Below are 20,092 nucleotides of genomic sequence, written 5' to 3' on the forward strand. Positions count from 1 at the left end.
TATTTGTAAAATCAGACAGGAACTGGGTGCATGCCTGTAATCCCCACCCTTGAGAGGTAGAAGAAGGAAGGTCAGGTGTTTAAGGTCATCTTTGGCTCTAAAGTCATTTCAAGGACTGTCTGGGTTACCTGAGTCTCTGTCTTGAAAAGAAGAGAAAAGAAAAGTATTGTGGAATAGTTTTTTTTTCCGTACACTGTGAATATGTGTCACTCTGGCTTAATAAAAAGCTGAACCATCAATAGCTAGGCAGAATTTTCGAGGCACAGAGGACACTGGGAAGAAGAAGGGCAGAGTTTCGAGGAGTTGCCAGCAAGATAGAGAAGGAGCAAGATATGCAGGAGGACAGGTAAATGCCACAAGTCACGTGGCAACACAGAGATGAATAGAAATGGGTTCATTTAAGTTACAAGAGCTAGTGGGACAAGTGTAAGCTTTTATAATTAAATTATAATTAATTAAGTCGAGCTTTTATAATTAATAATATGTCTCTGTCTTTATTGGGGAGCAGACGGTCCTGACGAAAAAGTCCAACTACAGAAAAGAAAAAACTGAGTGTGGTGGTGCATACTTTCAATCCTAATACTCTTGAGGCAGAGGCCGGCTTCCCTGGTCTCCATAGCTCCAGTACATCTAGGACTACACAGAGAGGCCCTGTCTCAACAAGCAAATAGGCAGGATGGTGGTGGCCCACACCTTTAATCCCAACACTCAGGAGTCAGAGGTAGGTAGATTTCTGAGCAGTCAGTCTACGAAGTGAATTCCCAGATTGGGGCTACCCAGAGAAACCTTGTCTCAAAAAAACAAAACCCAAACCAAACAGTCAGCTAATACAGGAGTGGTGGGCCCTCAGCACTCAGAAGACTAAGGCTGGAAGATCTACAAGATCAACAGGGTTACACCTGACTCTGCTCAACAACAACAAAACCTAAATCAGAAACCAACCCACTAAACAAGACCAGCAAGAGAATCAGTCAGGATGCTCATGCCGCTTCCATGGCTGTCAGGACTGAGTTTAACAAAGTATTTCTTTCATTGTGGCATTCACTGTGTGCTGGCCTCCTTGGTCCTATGTTGATAAGAAATACCTTCAACATTAGAGAAAATCAAATAGAGTTGTACACTTATTGTACAACTTACATGGAAATGAAAACTGCTTATTGAAATGCATGTTAGCATTCGGTTGCAAAATTGATGGTCAATAGGACATGGTTCACATAGAATTCAGTAGCACAAAAAGACATTATTTGCAGTGTCATCTCCCCTGCTACCACTATGGGATGAAGGAAACAAAAATCACACACGGGAATGGCAGGTGTCAGCTTGTTCATCAATTATTCTCTATAATTTCGAGTTTTCTTGGCCTGTCTCAGAATCAATTTAGATTCTTTAAAAGGGATTTGGAATGATTTCTTTGGTGTGTGTACATGTGTGTGCAAACATTCTTGGAGATCAGAGGACAACTTGTGGGAGTCAGTTCTCTCCTTTCAGCATGGGGATTAAACTCTCAGGCCATCAGGTTTGGTGGCAAGTGCCTTTACTTGCTGAGCCATCTCTCTGACCTGCCCCTCTGAGTTCTTAGGAGATGCTTTACAGTCAATGGTCAGTACTTTTCTCATACCCCAAATTGGATAATCAACCAAATAATCTTACTTTTCCAGATTTGAGAAGACCGATATCTTCATGCTGTTGTATTTGGTTTGTTTGGGTTTTTGGTTTTGAGACAAGGTCTTGTTATGTAGCCCCCAGATGGCCTGGTATTCACTATGTTGTCCAGTTTGGCATCAAACTCAAGGCAGACCTCTTACCTCAGCCTCGTGAGTTATGAGATTACAGTGCATGCTGCCATGCCCAGCCCACATGTTCCTTCTCCTCCTCATTATTAGTTTTTATTTGTATGTGTGTCTTGCTTGTATGTATGTCTGCATTCCATGTGTGTGCCTGGTGCCAGTGAAGGCCAGAAGAGGTCATCGGATCCTCTGAAACTGGAGTTACAGATGGTTGTGAGCTGTCATGTAGATGCTGGGACTTGAACCCAGGTCTGCTGCAAGAGCAGCTAGTGCTCTTAACTGCTGAGCCATCTCTCCAGCTAGCATGTTCCTTTTGACTACCATTCTCACATAAATAAAATGAGAATGTTGTCAGTCTAGAACAGAGAAGAAAGAGTGAGGTTTGTTTTGTTTGGTTCTGTGTTTGGAAAACCGATTTTTGAAAGTTTCCAATTTTTTTCAGAGCATCCAATTTATAGTCTTTCTTTTTTCCTCCCAAAATCAGTACTACTATTTTAAGCAGCCACAGTGGCAGTTTTAGTAGCATGTCTTTATGGTGCATGACAATAGAAACATTTACTGAAGCAGTAAGGGTTAGTTGATGGCCACAGTGTGATACGCACTACCAGAGCCTTCCTAGTAGCTACACTGTCTTCATAAAATGGTCTACCAACTATAGGAGCAATTGCTTATGTTTGAATAAAAAACTATGGAGAATTGGCATTCTCACTTGGTACCTGTTCAGTTGGAACCTCCAGCTTGTTCCTGAATGATCTGGAATGTCTCATTCCTGTCTCTCTCTCCAAATACTGCCCACTCAGAGTCTCTGAACAAAGGAAAGGTGACAAAAAGCTCAGTTCCTCATTCTTGGTGGCTACTGCAGCTTCCTCCCCTGAATTTGCCAGCTGCTCAAGTTCCTGCCTAATTGCTCAGCTTTTGGCCATACCTGGGCACAAACCCAACTTGTGGCAGACACATAATCACACCTTGCCTACAACCGATATAATCTCTCTGCTTTAGTTTGGGCGTATGACTTATCCTGCCTTGATATCTGGGACTGGAGAACCTGTCTGGGAGTTGCTTTGCTCAAATAAACCTGTTGTTATACTTTTTCAGTTCGACTTGACCTGGCTTACTGTGTCAGCCAGGGGAGGGACAGAAAACCTATTAGTACCATTGGTTAAATCTTTTGTGATTCTGGGAAGACATTCATGTAATTGTTTTGTTTTTTGTTGGTATTGATGAAAATTTGGGTTTTAACAATTCAAGTATGGACAGCAAATCAAATCTGGTTCCATAACTAAGGTAGGTAATGGGGTGATGGATTAAAAAAGTAGATGCTCAAGCTGGGAGTAGGGTTCACCTTTTGAGAAAACTTGAGTTCCAGCCATAGAACCATGAGCAAAACTAACAACATAACCAAAACTTACATTTGAAAACTAGTTTTTATTGAATATACTGAAAGAGAACATGTGGCTGAGTAGTAATCACTACAGAGCTGCCTGCAGCCTAAGTCTATTGTGTATGTGTGTTCATGTGTGCACATATGAGCTCATGTGTCTTTGTTACACACTACTTCAGTTTTTAGATTTATAATTTTAAATGTATTTATTTATTTATTGTGTTGGTGTGTGTGTGTGTGTGTGTGTGTGTGTGTGTGTGTGTGTGTAAATGTCATGGTGTCCACCTGGAGGTCAGAGGACAAGTTGTGGGACTTGGGTATCTCCTACTGCGTGGGTCCTGGGAATCCAACTCAGGTTGTCAGACTTGAAGGCAAATGTGCTTACTTGCTGAACCATCTCAGTGCCCCCCCCCCACTTGATTGTTGATAGGATCTCTCATTTGATCTGGAACTTGCTGATTCAGCTAGACTGGATGGCCTGTGAGCCCTGGGAATCCTCTTGTCTATGCCTCCCCAACCTGGGGATGATAGCACATGCCACCATGAGTGGCTTTTGATCTGTGTGCTAGAGATGGTCCTCATGCTGTGCAGTAAGCCCTTTCCAGCTTACATGAGACCCTTTTTTTTTTCTTTGGTTTTTTCGAGACAGGGTTTCTCTGTGTAGCTTTGGAGCCTATCCAACATGAGACCTTTTTAAACAAAAATATTGATGGGCAGTGGTGGTGCATGCCTTTAATCCCAGCACTTGGAAGGCAGAGGCAGGTGGATCTCTGTGAGTTCAAAGCCAGCCTGGTCTACAGAGTGAGTTCCAGGACAGGCTCCGAAGCTACACAGGGTTTCTTTCAAACCCTGTCTCAAAAAACTAAGAAAAAAAATTTTGATTATTTTATGTGTTTGGGTGTTTTGCTTGCATATATGTTTGTGAACCACATGTATGCCTGGTACTCTCAAAGGCCAGAAGAGGGTCCCTTGGAACTGATGGCTTTTATGGAACTGATGAGTCCGTGCAAGAGCAGCAAGTGCTCTTAACTGTTGAGTTATCTCTCCAGCTCCTAAGATCTATTTTTATGATTCAAAAATGATAGTTTCCTTTTCTTTCTGTTGGGGGAGGTGAGAAAGAGTCTTATACAGCTCAGGCTAGCCCCTAACTTGCTATATAGCCAAGGCTAGCCTTAAACTCCTGAACCTTTTGACATCTTTCAAGTGGTACGATTACAGGCTTACGTTACTATGTCTGCTTAGAGTTTCTATTACTGTGAAGAGACACCATGAGCCATTGGGGTGGCTCACTTACAGTTTCAGAGGTTCAGTCCATTATCATCATGTCGGGGAGCGTGGCAACATGCAGGCAGACATGGTGCTGGCTACATCTTGGCTTGCAGGCAACAGGAAATCAACTACGACAGAGTGAAGCTTAAGCAAAAGACCTCAAAGCCCACCTCCACAGTAATACATTTCCTCCAACAAGACCACACCTACTCCAACAAAGCCATACCTCCCAAATGTGCCCCTCCCATAGGCTCAGGTTTGAAACCACCACAATGTCCAACTGAAACTTTTCATTTTAACCAAATAATTTCATGAAGATTTTGTTCATGAACACAATAGGGGGCTGGCAGGATGACTCAGCAGGCAAAGGTACTTGCTTCGAAGACTGACAAGACTCAGATCCTGTAATTTGTCCTGTGATCTCCACAGGATACACAGTAACCACATAATTTAAAAATATCACATGCGTAAGCACACGCACACACACACACCTGCAGGCACACACAGTGAAAGTTTCAGGACTGGCAGAAACTGATGGCTCTTTGATTATGTTCACGAAGTCTGGTTCCCCAGTGGAAAAAAAAAATCTTTATCTCATTCTTCCCTGAGCACAAAATGTAAAGTGCTCACGTTCTTGGCTCTCATTTTGACACTAAAATAAAAATTACATTTGAATGTTTTCCCAAACTCTTCAGACAGCCAAAGTGACTCATGCACACCCCAACATGGAAGGCCAGTAGAAGTACTTACTCACGGACACCCAAGTTTTATGTTGGGGGAGTTGCCCGTACTTCCCTATTGCCCATGGTACTAGGCCTTGCGCTCTGCCCCTGATTCCCTGTGGGTTTGTGCTGATATTCTTGTTTGTGCTGGTTTTTTTTTTTGTTCTGTTGATGAACTTGGGACCTGTCATTGCTAAGCAGGCACTCTACTACTGAGCTATTCTGCCCACTACAACTCTCTTGAAGCTCAGCTCTTCAGGGCCCTTTGGTCTCCTTAAATGGCTCCTCAGTCCTGCCTCCTTCTGCACCAGCTGGATATCACTGATGCTCTCTTTTGGCCTGATCCTAGAATGGAAGTGGACTGCTTGGCTATATCCAGGAGCCTTCTCTGTGTTATAGAGACAGGATTGGTGGCTTCTATTCAAAGCTTATCCTCAATGGGGGTGAGCATCCTCATGTCACCATGCACATTTACTCCAGGTGAACATAGGCTCAGGCATCGCTTAGGATCTGGTCATTGGTTCTGGATCTCAGAGCATCTCAGGAGCCATCTGCTGGGTTTCCTAAGAGACCTGTCCACTCGGTGCCTCAGTGCCATATGGCATGAGTCACTTTGGTACGTGCATTCAACAGACCTCCACCCGACCTGTGTATAAAGAGCCTCTCCACCTCCGCAGGCCACCTCGCCAGATTTGCAGCTGAGCTGCACTTTTCTGTAATCACAGCCTGAGTACTTTTCGTGTGCTAGACACTGCACTAAGTGTTTTGTGCAGTTTATCTCCTTTGGCCTAATTACAGCCCTGAAAGGTAGGCATTGGTCCATCCCACTTCATGGATGAAGGAACAGAAGCATCTAGAGTTTCTATCACTAGGCAGCTGTCACCACAGCTTTCCAACTCCTGCCTCACCAGCCAGAGTGACTCACTTGGTACCATGCTAACTTGTGGTTCAGGTAGGATGTCACCTGCAAATTTGCCTCCCTCTATCCAGAGCATTCCATTCCTTGGTGACTTGAGCATCCATTCCTACTGCCCCAGAGCCTTGTCATGATGACACTGCCTCTTAATATCTAACAAGGCTTCTCCTGCCTCACTAGAGCATGGCCCACATATTTTCTTTACCTTTTTGTTTCTACTTGTTTTTGAGACAGGGTCTCAGTTACAAACCCTTGGCTGTCCTGAAATTCTCTGTGTAGTCCAGGCTAGCCTCAAATTCACAGAAAACTGCCAGATTCTGCCTCCTGAGTGCTAAGATTAGAAGTGTACATCAACACTCGCAGCCTTTCCTTTTTATTTATGTCTTTACCGTCTCATTTATTTCTTGTGTGAGCAGGGGTGTGTGAACATGAAGGGTAGAGGACAAGCTTGCAGGAGTTGCTTCTTTCCTTTTATCTTGTGCCACCTCCCCCCCCATCAAACTCAGGTCATCAGGTGTGGCAGTCTGAATATATTTGGCCCCCATAAACTCATAGGGATTGGTACTCTTATGAGGTGTGGCCTAGTTGGAGGAAGCCTGGATGACACAGGCCTTTAATCCAGACCTTGAGGCTGGAGGGCACATCTTTAATCTGGGCCACACCTTCTGCAGGAAGTATGTCACTGCGCACGGGTGGGCTTTGTGGTCTTTTTCTCAAGCTTCACTCAATGTGACAGTCGACTTCCTGTTGCCTGCAAGATGTAGCAGTCTCAACTCCAGCACCACCTCTGCCTGCCTGCATGCTGTCATGCTCCCTGCCATGACGATAATTGGATAATTGACTGAACCTCTGAAACTGTAAGCTACTTCCTCAATTAAATGTTTTCTTTATAAGAGTTGCCTTGCTCATGGTGTCTCTTCACAGCCATAAAACCCCAAAGGCTTCAGGCTTGTAAGGCAAGCCTTTTTACCCACTAATCTCAAGTAGCCTGTGGGGTATCATATAAGAAGGGCTAACAGACCCTGGGCTCCAAGAGAGCCAGAGGAGAGGGCCCAAATCAACTGTCTGTTTTCCTTGGTGAAACAACACCAACAATACAAACAAAAATCAAAACAACAACAACAACAACAACAACAACAACAAGTCAGGTGGTGGTGCACATTTTTAATCCAGCACTCAGGATGCAGAGGCTAGCAGATTTCTGTGAGTTCGAGGCCAGCCTGGTCTACAGAGCTATTTCCAGGGCAGCCAGGGCTATATAGAGAAACCCTGTCTCAAAAAATCAAAACCAAAACCAAACTAAGCCAACCAACCAAACAACAACAAAACCAAACAAAATCCATTTCTGAGGACCTTGCTAGGTACCAGGCTCAATCAGCTTCATGCTCAGTCATTGTCAGTGACCGACCCTGTCTAGAATCTGATCCAACAACATCTGCCATCCCTGCCTCAGTGTCCCATTTCCTCTTATACAAGTTTCCTGTTGCTGCTGTAACATATGACCACAAGCAAGTGACAGAATACAACATTTATGGCTGCCTTTCAGTTTGGTCAGTTAGAAATCCTAACAGTAGGCCCGGCGTTGGTGGCACACGCCTTTAATCCCAGCACTCGGGAGGCAGAGGCAGGTGGATCTCTGTGAGTTCGGGGCTAGCCTGGTCTCCAGAGCGAGTGCCAGGATAGGCTTCAAAGCTACACAGAGAAACCCTGACTCGAAAAACAAAACAAAACAAAACAAAACAAAACAAAACAACGATCACAAAAAGAAATCCTAACAGTAAAGGGCAATCCATGGAACTTTTGCAGGCTCCAGGGAGCATCTATTTCTTTGCAGGAGGTGCCTGCAGTTTTTGGTTCATCTTTCTCTCGTCATCTTCAAAGCCAGAAGCATGAAGCATAGCATCTTCAAATTTCTTTTTAGTTCTCTCTCCCTTGCTTCTTTGTCCACTGTCACATCACCTTCTCTGACTGTGACCATAGTTCAGGATGAGTTCCCCTTTGTAAGATCCTCAACTTAATCATCTGCAAAATCCCTTCTGTTATATAATTAATAAATAATATATTCTCAGCTTCTAGAATTGCCATACCTCCTGTGATAATATTTTTTACTCTTTAGATTTATTTGTTTTATGTGTATGAATGTTTTGACTGCATGTATGTGCACTATGTGTATGCCTTGTACCTGCAGAGGTCAGAAGAGGGCATTGGATCCCTTAGATATGGAGTTACGATGGTGCTGGGAACCAAACCTGGATTCTCTGTAAGAGCAACAATTGCTCTTAACTGCTGAGCCAACTCTCCAGCACCAACGGTAAGGTTTAAATATTAACTTGCTCCAACTTGGAATCACTTTGGAAGAGAGTCTTAACTGAGTAATTCTCTTTATCAGGTTGACCTGTGAACATGTCTGTGGAGGACTGTCATCATTCTTAATGGTTGTAAGAGGGCCATCCCACTGTGGGCAGCACCGTTCCCTGGACAGGTAGACCTGGGCAGTATAGGAAAGCTGCCTAAGCATGAGTCTACACCACCAAACAGCATCCTCCATGATTCCTGCTGTACTTCCCTGACTGTCAGTGAGATCCTTGGTCATCAGTAGTGATGTGTGGGAGAATAAACAGATCTGGTTCTGAATGCCCTCATGATTGAACTGTAACTTGTGAGCTGAAATAAACTCTTTCCTCCCATATGTTGCTTCTGGTCAAAGTATTTGCCACAGCAATAGAATGTAACTAGAACAGCTTCCACCACCATAGCCCAATTGCTGGAGATAGGAAGTAGGACATGGGAAGGCAAGTGCTTGGTTGTGGCAGAGACACTAGCCAGTTCTCTATGCCAGTGATGTGCCCTGTGGGACAGTGAGATGGACCAGAAGAACCTTAAGGAAACACACCCATCTTCTCAGGAAAAGAATGGAGCAGCCTTGATTCTGCCTTGAGTAGTAGATGTGAACACAAGGTGGTGACCCAACCTTATATCAACCAGGTCAACAAATCCCCCTCATAAGATGACGGCCAACTGAGAAAGCCACCACTTCCATATGCATTGTCCTTGTCCCTGTTTCTAGCTCTGCTTCCCACCTGGAGACATGTCTGCTGACCTGTTTCTCGTTCTTGACCTTGGTGGTCATTGCCTTAGGCCCATCCCCTCTAGCTCTTTCTGTTTCAATAGAAATCTATGTATTCATCATCTTTGCTTTCCTGAATGTCAACCACTATACCTCAAGAAGGTGGACAACGTCTGAGCAAAGGATCTAAAAATACTCACCACTATTCTTGCCTCATTCTCCCTAGCTCCTTGCCCATAGGTGCTCTGACCTTAATGCATTGTATGCACAGATTTTTTCCAGAATAGAAACTTATCTTCATGATAATTGAGGTTTCCCCCTCCAGACTTACTTTCTCAAAAGTACTTAATGGTTTGGTTCATTCAAATGTAGTTCAAGACAGATAATCTCAAAAGTATTAATAGTTTGGTTCACTCAAATGTAGTTCATCAGTTGAGCAGGGTGTAGAGGCTTGGAATCTCAGCACTCAGGAGGCAGGAGGATTGCTGAATGTTTGAGGCCAGGTTGGCCACAGCTACATAGAGAGATTCTATATCAAAAGCCAAACTAGAGCTGGAGAGAAGACTCAACAATTTAAGAGCATTGGATGCTCACTCTTCCAGAGGATGGGGATTCAATTTCCAGCACCCACATGGCAGCTCACAACCATGTGAAACTCCAATCCCTGGGTATCTAACACTCTCTTTTGGCCTTCTTGGTCACCAGGATGCACATGGTGAACAGATATACATGTAGGCATACACATAAAACAAACAAACAAACAAACCTTAAAAAAGCTAATCAAAACAAATATGGTTCATCAAGCTTCTGCATAATTAAGGAAACAACCAACAGAGTGGAGAGGAAACCCCTAGAATGTAAGGGAATCTTGCCAGCTGTACATCTGACAGAGGATTAATACCCAAAATAGACAAATCAAAAAAGAAAAAAAACCAAAGAGTCAAGGAAACAAATGACCCAATTAAAAAATGGGCCAGGTATCTAAACAGGGAGAAGAGATAAAAATGGCTAAGAAATATCTCGGAAAAAGTTTATCCTTCCTAGCAATTAGAAAATATAAATCAAAACACTTTAAGATTTTATCTTGCCTGGCAGTGGTGATGTACAACTTTAATCCCCGCAGTCAGTAGGCAGAGGCAGGTGGATGTCTGTGAGTTTGAGGCCAGCTTAATCTACAAAGGGAGTTCCAGGGCAGCCTTTTGCACAGAGAAACCATGTCTCCAAACATACAAACAAACAAACAGAAAAAGATTTTATCTTTATTAGAATGGCAAAGATCAACAAAACAACTAACAACAAATGCTGGAGGTGATGTGGGGAAAATGGAACCCTTATTCTGTCTTGGTGGGAGTGCAAATTGGTGCAACTGCTCTGGAAATCAGTGTGGATAATCCTAAAACCAAAAACAAACAAAAAACAAAAAATCAACTGAAAATAAGTCTACCATATGGTGCACACCTTTCATCCCAGCACTCCAGAGGCAGAGGCAGTTGGATTTCTGAGTTCAAGGCCATTCTGGTGTATGGAGTGAGTTCCAAAACATCCAAGGCTACACAGAGAAGCCTTGTCTTGGAAAAAAATGACCTAGCTATTTAACTCCTTACCATATGGCCAAAGGACCTGATATCCTACTCCACAGAAATTCCCTCAGCCTTGTTCATGGCTGCTCTATTCACAATAACTGTGAAATGGAAACAACCAAAATATACTTCAACTGACAGATTGATAATGAAAGCATGGCACGTATTAATAGATTTTCTGTGTCACGATAATAGGTTTCTCCATTGACTCAGTAAGCCAGATCAAGCCAAATTGAAAAAGTCAAAGAACAGGTTTATTTGAGCAAAGCAACTTCTGGGTGAGTCCTCCAGTCCCAGAGACGGAGGCAGAAGTCATGCTCCCAAACTAAAGCAGGGAGGTTGTACAGTCTGTAGGTGAGGGGTGATGCTCTGTCCCCCACAAGTTGGGTTTGTGCCCAAGTATGGTCAAAAACTGACAGCTTTAGGTGGGGAATTGGGATGCTGGCAACTTCAGGGGAGGAGCTGCCACATCTGCCAAGAATGCAGAACTGGGCTTTTTGGTGCCTTTTCTTTGTTGGAGATTTTCTGAGAGGGTGGGGTTTGGAGAAAGGGAGAGATGGGGCTTTCAGACTGTGCAGGAGTGAGCTGGAGGTTCCAACCAAACACATATATACTAGGGGATAATATTCAGCTATAAAGAAAAAGGAAATAATGAAATTTGCAGGTAAATGGAAGACATTAACACAGAGTGGGTGGGGTAATCCAGGATCAGAAAGACAAATGCTGCATGTTCTCTCTCATCTGTGGTTCTTAGCTCCACGTTTTAGATGTGAATATATAACCTCGAGTAAGCACACAAACCAGGAAAGACTAAAGGGACCATGGAGGAAGGGTGCTTGAGAGAAGAATAGCAGGACCAGACGACATGAAGTAGGAAATGGAAAAACTGGGAGGGGGACTCAAACTGGGGAGGAGGGAGAAAAGTCAATACAGAAGATGGGGAAAAACGACACCAAGTCTGTTTGATAAGGAATCTCACTTTATAGTTACCTAAAATCATACACAATACATACAAGTGTATGAATATATTTCTTAAAGGAAGTTATGCCACAAGGGCTAACAACCCTCCCCACAAGAACCACAGATTAACAAAACCCCAGGGTGTAAGAAAACCACTGAGAATGGCTTGTTAGGGTAGGCCAAGTGACTCCCAAAACAATATAGACTGTTGCATTTGGTCGTCTCAGAGGTTGAAGGTAAGCCCCTACTGCTGAAGACACTATACACTCAGGACACCAGACTCAGACGCTTCAAGCTGTATATAACCTGAAAGCCTCCTTCCTACTGTGGTCTAGTTTCCACAGTACAAGAAAATACTATGCAGGTTGCCAAGGGATGGAGGCAATTAATAGCCCTACCCAGCTGCGACACCTATGAACCACAATTACCAGCATGGCAGGATATCTGAAAAGGTGCAATAAGCGACTTTCACATGTTAGTGGTAACCACCAGCTGTCTAATTGGACTGAAGGCCCTCTCAACAGGAGGGAAATAATGCTTGGTACTGGGAACTTAGCCACCTTCCTGGGTCTAGTAAGGTTATGAATTTGAGAAGAGCATCTACTACCGATACTTTGCTAGAGCAGCATAACTCCTAGTTACATTTTAAGATAAGTGTGACTGCCACCCTCCATCCAAGAAGCTTTTCTTTACAGCAAAAGGAGACCATCACAGAAAATCACAACTGGACACAATGCAGAAAGAAATGGATCATGGGTAGCCCAGCCCCAATGGATACAGTTTCAAGACAGTTCTGTGTCTGTGGCTTGGGGAACATCGAGGAGGAGAGGGTGAAAAGATTGTAAAAGTCAGAATACCACAAGGTGTGCTGTGAAATAGTCTCCTAGAAATGGTTGCACAAACAAGATCTGAACAATGGCGATATCAGTAGATATGCTAACACAGAAGTGGGGAAATGTCATGCGGGTCACACCTCTGAACCAGGAATTACAGGCAACTGAGAGGGGGAGAGTTAGCCTCTCCCAGAGATGAGCCCCTTAATTGATTGTCCAATACAAAGTAGTCAGTTCTGAACCCCCCCCCCACACACAACAAAAACAGACTCAGGAGGCTGTATTCATATATTTGCACACACACACACACACACACACACACACACACACACACACACACACACACACTCACATTTAACAGGGTAATGGGGAAGAAAAGCTATCAAATTGGAAGTTGGGAGACATGGAAGGAATTTGGGGGAGGGCCTGGAGGGAGTTAGTGGGAGGGGGAAAGTCATAGAATTATATTTTAATTAAAACGTATAAAAATAAAATACGTTTCCTTTTGGTTTTTTGAGACAGGGTTTCTCTGTGTAGCTTTAAAGTTTGTCCTGGAACTCATAGAGATCCGCCTGCCTCTGCCTCCCGTGTGCTGGGATTAAAGGCGTGCGCCACCACTGCCTGGTAAAATACACCTTTAAAAATTAAGAAAAAACATTGTGCTTTGTTTGCATTTATTATTTTTTTATTTAAGATATGGTCTCATGTATTCCAGGCTGGCCTCAAACGCGCTGTATAGCCAAGATTGCTTTGCACTTTTGATCCTTGCGTCTCCATCTCCCAACTGCTAGGATTACAGGTGTGTGGCATGGTACCCTCCATGATGGTGCATCTAGACTGGCACCAGCTACTGATTATATTCCCAGCCCAGGGCTTTCCATTTTAGCTGGATAGTGCCTATAATCTCAGCACTTGGGAGGCTGAAGCAGAAAAGACAAGAGTTTGAGGCTAGGTTGGGCTGTATGGTAAGTTCTAGGTGAGCCAAGGCTTCACAATATGAACACTCCTTACCCCCAAAACATTCAAGCCACCCTCACCAACATCCCTAAAGATCTTGTGTGTCTATGGTGAAGAAATGATTTGCAGTGAACAAACCAGCTTTGAAATCAGGACTGCCCCAGAATAGCTAGAACATATAATAGACATCTGGACATCAAGAAAACTTCTATATGAGCTGTGTGGCTGCAACAAAGGCAAGATAACTGGACATTTTAAGAACCACAGTATTGTCAGACTCCCTTAATCTGAGCATTTGGGAAGCGGACGCAGGTGGATTTCTGAATTCAAGTACTGCTTGTTCTATCCAAAGTTCCAGGACAGCCAGGGCTATACAGAGAAAGCCTGTCTTGAAAACCATACAACAAAACAAAACAAAAAGAACCATATCAAGGTTTTCTGAGTGCTAAGTACATCAAAACAAAGTCCTTGTGGGTTGTGAATAAACTGATGCTTGAGGGAAGGGTTGAGGAAACTAAAAGCCAAAAAAACCCAAATAAAATAGACACAGCAAAACAAATGCATGACTAAATGAATTATTTTTTAAAAGATTTTATTTATTTATTATGTATATAACATTCTGCTTCCATGTATATCTGCACATCAGAAGAGGGCACCAGATCGTATAACGGATGGTTGTGAGCCACCATGTGGTTGCTGGGAATTGAACTCAGGACCTCTGGAAGAGCAGTCAGTACTCTTAACCTCTGAGCCATCTCTCCAGACCCCTAAATGAATTATTATCAGCTGGATATTCTCATAACCACCATGAATGTCAACAAACAAGTCTCAGGCCAGCAAAGTGACTCAGTGGGTAAAGGCATTTGTTACCAAGCCCAATGACCTGTGGGTTCAATTTCTGTGGCCCACCCATATGGTGGAGGGAGAGAACTGGTTTCCACAGGTTTTCCTCTGAATTCTGCATGGGTGCTGTGGCATGCATCTGTGCCCACAGTAGAAAGAAAATGTAACATTTTTTAAAGATAAGAATCTTTGGACTGGAAAGATGGGTCCCTGGTTAAGGCCATCTGCTTTTGCAGAAGACCCTGGCTTGGTTCCCAGTGCCATGTTAAGCAGCTTACAACCACTTGTAACACCAGCTCCAAAACATTCAGTGCCCTCCTTTCTCTTTATGGGCACCTGGACACAGAAGGCATTTACTCACACATTCACATCAATAAAGTAATAAAAGTAAATCTTCAGAAAAGATAATAACCCATTGCCCTGCTAAGGAACACCTTCTTGCTTATCATTATAATCTCTGTACGTATTCAGGATGTCAGCTTTGACAGTAATCACAGAACTACACTTTATTGCTCAGCTACACATCTTCACACACTGAAGTTTAGCTTGCCTTTAAAATACTTTGTTTGAGGGCCTGGAGAGATGGCTTAGTGGTTAAGGGAACTCTTAGTTCTTGTAGTGGACCCTGATTCGATTCCCAGCACCCACATGGCTGCTCACAGCCATTCTTCAACTTTGTTTTCAATGAATCTGATTCTTCTCTCTCTCTCTCTCTCTCTCTCTCTCTCTCTCTCTCTCTCTCTCTCTCTCTCTCTCTCTCTCATCTGATATTCTCATCTGACTGACTGAAGTATCAGGTCATGCACAGACAGACATGCAGGCTGCCGGAAGAGAAAAGCCATCATTGGTCTTGCCCAATACTGTTGTGGAGTATTATTTTAGCTAGGCAAAGATGTGTTACTTTTCTACATGCTGCAGAATATTACTTTAACTGTTAAAGGTGTGTTACAGTAACTAGGACAGCTATTAGCTTTTAAACAGTTAAAGATAAAACATACAAGTTACAAGTTAAAGGTCAGTCACCTTATAAGTGATCAGATATTTTTAAATGTGCTCAGAACTATGCTTGTAGTCATGTTAAGTACAAATGTAATTCATTTACAAGGGCAACCTTTAGCCTTCTGTATATGTTGTCAAGGTTAAGCCTGAAGCAAGTAACAACAAACAAGTCAAGTTTGTTTAAAATCAGGTATACTTAATAGATTAGGTGATGGCTCTCAAACCCCTGAGAAAGATCTGTGAATATGGCAAAATACCAGCTTCTGGTGGCAGCAACTGGGGCTATCTCCAAAAATATGGGCAGCAACAGACTCTATCTGCAGCTTGCTTCAACTGCCCCATGTGTCATCCCTGGCAGGGCCCTGACCACACTGTGGACACTGTTGGGTTGATGGATCTACTCTGCCTCACTAAGGTAGGTCAGTATCCCCAAATTTCTCCTCCGTAGTAAAACCTCTGAGATCTTCTGGTTCTGGCTGATGTTGTCCTGTGTGACAGCTGAAGACCTAATGCTGCCCTGTGTGACAGCTGAAGACTTAATGCTGTGCTGGAAGATCCCAGGCAAGCTGTTCCGATAGCAGGCAGGTCTTTGTCGTTTTAATTGAGACAGAGGCCATTTGGTTTACACTTTCTGCTCAATTTTATCCCTCTCAGATCTCTGTGATGGCATTGATGCTGAGCCCTAGCTTTATCAGTTTAGCAGAGGCAAGCAGATCTTAGCCAGCTCCTTTCTCCATGGCTGCAGCTGTCCAGTCAGTCCCATTCCCATGACAACTGGGCTGGATCAAGCCAGTCAAGTTGCTCCTGCAGGTGCAGAACTCTGGCAAGCAGATTCTAGCTGACAAGCAGATCCTGGCAGACAAGCAATATCTGGGCATTATAGACTACATAGTTCGAATCTCCAAAGATGAGGATATGCTGTTCTTCTGTTATGACAACCTGGTAAAACCATCCACTACTTCCACTCAAGCTCCCCGTTTGGCCTTCAAGGACAAATATGAGCAGGTATTCCTGGGCAGCATGGGAAAAAACCATACCCAGTTCTGGTAGTATTTCTTCAGCCGCCTGGTCTCCAGAGGTTCCACTGGTACCACCTTCCAGTGCCTTGTCTTCCCGTTGGAGTCTACCCAGGTCCTGGCCAATTGGAATGAGTCCAGCTGAGTGTGAGTTCAAAGGCTTTGGGAAACTGCAAAAGATCAGCACATCAGACAGAATCTGCAGCCATACCAGGGCTTCAATTTGTTGGTTTTGGATGTCATTATCTACCATGCTGCTAACTTCGGGTTGAACCATGCTGCAAGGGTATGTTCCTGAACCCCAAGAATATGCATGTTGTGGTATAGCTGGATGATAGTGCAGGTGGTAATGGAGACATATGAGGATGTAGTCTGGCTGGAAAGGGGCAGGTATCACATGCCTGGGCCCTGTGGGTTGCTAGAGAAAGGTCTTTAAAGATGACGATGGACAGGACTTCCTCAAGGGCCTTTGGTCCAACATTCTGCATGGCATGGCATGGGTGGGTCCTTTGTGCTGGTCATCAATGAGGAATTCACAAAAAGTTATCTAAGCTTTTCCCTCTGCACAGATACTGCCATGAGAACCCATAGAATGCTCATGGTAAAGGACCACTGACTTTCTGTGTCCTGCCCAGATCATGTCTGAAGGAGACTCATTGTGAATCCCCTGTCCCATGGGGAGTCTCATGGCATCACTTCAGGTCCACAGGCCCAGGGGTAGACTTAGAGTCCAATGCTTGTAGGACCAGCCTTGTGTCTAAGTATTTATTTAAACAAAGGGAGCATGCATTCTAGTTTGTTATGAAGCACTGGCTTCTCTGTGATAGGTCAAAAATTCCAATTGTGTTCTGTGGTGGGCTTTTTGCTGGGAAATGAAATAGGGTCTGGAATGGGGTGGGAATAAAAACAGCTGGAGGATAGGAAGGTGAATTGTAAATGCTGTCTTTTGGATATGTTATAGCTGATGAACCCACAACAACCGTGTTCGTCTGCACAAGATTAGCACAAGATAAAACCAGTCAAAATTCCAGCATAGGCAAGGGGAGATGGGCTCTTGAGGCCCCATCCATAGCTGACGAGCTTTGGGGAGTTGATGGCTGCTGGGGAGAAAGAATCACTTTTTGTTGGAGATGTGGCTACAAGTAGGTTGCCCGTGCCCCAGTGACGACTCCATTCCCGTTCATGCATGGTCAGACCTAACTAACCTCAAGGACATATTCATAATAATAATAATACAAAAGAAGAAGACATAAGGTTGGGGGAGAGAGCAGCTGGTGGGTCCTGGGGGAAAGGAATAGTTGGAGTGGATAAGATCAAAATACTTTGTATATATGTATGAAATATTCAAAAAATACATGAAAATATGATTTTTAAAAGTCAGTTGCTTCTTAATAAGCAGCCCAAAGCAAGAGAAAGTTAAATTAAAACTATGATGCCATTCATATGAACATAAATAACAAAATACATATAGGATCATATCCAAAATTGTGGTGAATGAAATAAAAGATCTAGATAAATGCATAATTTTTTTTTTTTTTTTTGGCCAGGTGTGGTAACACACACCATTAATCTCAGCACTACAGAGGCAGATGTTGGATCTCTGAGTTTGAGGCCAGATTAGACTATATAGTGAATTTCAGGCCAGTCAGGTATACATAGTCAGACACTGTTTCATGAGAGAACCCCCCAAAAAACCTTTGTTTGTTTAAGATAAGCCTTACTCTGTAACCTACCTAGCCTGGCCTGGAGCTCATTTTATAGACAAACATCATGGCTGGGATTATCGGCTGTTGGTATTTGTTTGTTGTAGTTTCCCCATGTTCTTCTGTCTTCCACCAGAGGTGATTTTGCCTACAAAAAAGAAGAATGGCAAAGTTGGTGTGGTGACTTGAAAGAAAATGGCCTCCATAGGCTCGTAGGGAGTGGCACTTAGGAGTAGCTGTGGCTTTGTTGGAGGAAGTGTCACTGTTATTATTTTGTTTAAAAAGAAGAAAAGAGAAATGCTGAGACATGAGACATGTTGACTGTAAGTTTATTATAAGGCCCGACAGAGCAGGGAGACTAAGAAGAGGAAAGGAACAGGGTAAATGGCTTACCCGCCATGGCCGGTCGCCACAGAGAGATAGAGCGAGCACATAGGTGAGAGAGAGAGTAGAGAGAGGAAACAGAGCGGAAGCAGAGAGAGTAAATGGGCAGGGACCTGTCTTTTAAAGGGGTCCTCTGCACCTGCGTGCAGACTTAGTTCCCATGGAACCTTGGGCTGACCAGGGTACTGCCTGTTCCACCAGGTAACAGGGGCAGGCCAGCATAATGCCTGAACCTCAGCATTCTCTTTTCCTTTTTTTTAAACAAAAGAATAACAGTCACTAGGGGTGGGCTTTGATGGTTTAGAAGCTCAAGTCAGGCCCAGTGTGGCAGTCACTTCCTGCTGCCTACAGATATGGATGTAGAACTCTCAGCTTCTTCTCCAGCACCATGTCTGCCTACACGCCACCATATTTCCTGCCATGATGATAATGGACTGAACCTCTGAACTGTAAACCAGCCCCAATGAAAGGTTTTCCTTTATAAGAGCTGCCATGGTCATGGTGTTGCTTCACAGCAACAAAACCCTAAGACAGTTGGCCACTTCACCAACTCACTCAGGGCTTTTAGATAGGGCTGGTGCATATTTCATTGTTAATCACTGTGGTGACATCTGCCTCATTATCCTGGTCCCATCTTGGCCAGTTTCCTTCCTCAAATTTCCCATGCCATGCCAGACAGGCCTAGGGAACATTCCACATGGCCTCTGCTGGCTTCATTCTCAGTTCTGGCAGGCTTCCCTAGGGCTGTGAAATAAGCCAGGCCCTCATCAAAGAGCAGCCAGAGCCTGCCTCAGCTGCGACTTGTCTTTCTACCAAAGACCTGTTTCTGCCTGCACTGCTGCCACTGCTGGGAAGTCCCTACAAAAGGGCCTCAGTTGGCATGGCAGAGTACAGTCCCTGTTATTTAGGAGGTTAAGGCAGGACAGTTACCTGAGCCCAGGAGCCCAAGGCCAGTCAGTGGCCTGTCTAGTCTGAGATATATGGAAAGACCCTGTCTCAAACAATAAAAATGAAACTAAGACAAGACAAACAAATCAGGTGGTTAGTTGACCAGAAGGTTCTTTGTGGAAGACTTTTCCTTCCCTGTCATGGGTAAGTCCAGGACACCACGTGGTGGTTTCAGTGAGAACGGCCCCCGTAGGCTAAACGCATTTGAATGCTTGTTGCATATCTGGTGGAACTGTTTTTAGGAAGGCCTGGGAGGCATGGCCTTGGTGGAGGAGGTATGAGGTTTCTCAAACTCATGACACAGATTCAGTTTCTCTCTCTCTCTCTCTCTCTCTCTCTCTCTCTCTCTCTCTCTGACTCCAACTTTTGGATCAGATGTGAGCTCTCAGCTATTGCTCCAGTGAAATACCTGCTTGCCTGCTGTCATGCTCTTGTCATGATGATGGTCATGGATACCCTCTAAAACTTTAAGCAATCCCCCAACAAAATCTAACCCTCTCTCCCTCCTCCCTCCCTCCCTCCCTCCCTCCCTCCCTCCCTCCCTCCCTCCCTTCCTCTCTCCCTCCCTTCCTTCCTTTTTGGTTTTTCTGGGTAGCTCTGGCTGTCCTGGAACTCACTCTGTAGACCAGGCTGGCCTTGAACTCACAGAGATCCTTCTGTCTCTGCCTCCGGAGTGCTGGGATTAAAGGCATGTGCCACCACACACAGCAATAGAAAAGTAAGACAC

The sequence above is a fragment of the Cricetulus griseus genome, chromosome X, assembly GCF_003668045.3.
Source record: "Cricetulus griseus strain 17A/GY chromosome X, alternate assembly CriGri-PICRH-1.0, whole genome shotgun sequence".
Classification (NCBI taxonomy): Eukaryota; Metazoa; Chordata; class Mammalia; order Rodentia; family Cricetidae; genus Cricetulus; species Cricetulus griseus.